We start from the raw sequence: 715 nt of genomic DNA, 5'->3' as shown, positions 1-715 counted from the left end.
CTAGTTTTTTTCCTCTCTCTCTCTCTCTGCCTCACTGAAGAATCTCCTCCACTAGCTGCAGCTTCCATGTCTGCGCTTTGCAAGAGCTCACTACGGAAGCCCAAGAGGGCAGAGTACGGGGAAAATGAAATCTTGATTTTTCAAAAAAATAAATCGTCTAAAGCATAAAATTCAAATTCATCGATATATCGCCCAGCCCTAACTAAACATAATAGCCCATAGCCATTTTTGTCTCTATACAGTAATTTTACTTCTAAATTAATTCAAAAAATCATACTGTTTCAGATTTTCACAAATCAATGAACGCTTTCACAAATCAGAAACTGTACTTGATGTATTCCTTACTATCTAAAGCATAATTTAATCCAGGTTTCAGCTGTGGTGCAGCAATTTTCAAACAGGGCGTGTTCTTAGGTGGTCCAAGTGTGAAAAACACAGTGGAATGTTCCTTTAGTGCTCTCGGTAATTGGAAGCTGTGAATCAGAAGCTAACTTCAGCATCATCTTATCTGCTGCAGATTACCTGGATCATGGCAGGTTGGTTGGAAAATGTTGGACACTGGCCCTCAAGGACTGACCCTGGGTTAACGACTGCTATTTTAGAAATAATTCAAACCTTACCTGGTTCAACTATATAATCTGGAAATTACTTACTTTTTAAAAATATTTTTAGCATTCCTAAAATTGTTGAAACATTTTTTATTGAGTAAAGCTAA

The sequence above is a fragment of the Oryzias melastigma genome, unplaced genomic scaffold, assembly GCF_002922805.2.
Source record: "Oryzias melastigma strain HK-1 unplaced genomic scaffold, ASM292280v2 sc00680, whole genome shotgun sequence".
Lineage (NCBI taxonomy): Eukaryota > Metazoa > Chordata > Actinopteri > Beloniformes > Adrianichthyidae > Oryzias > Oryzias melastigma.
The sequence above is the reverse complement of the archived record's forward strand: the minus strand, read 5'-3'. Positions refer to the sequence as shown.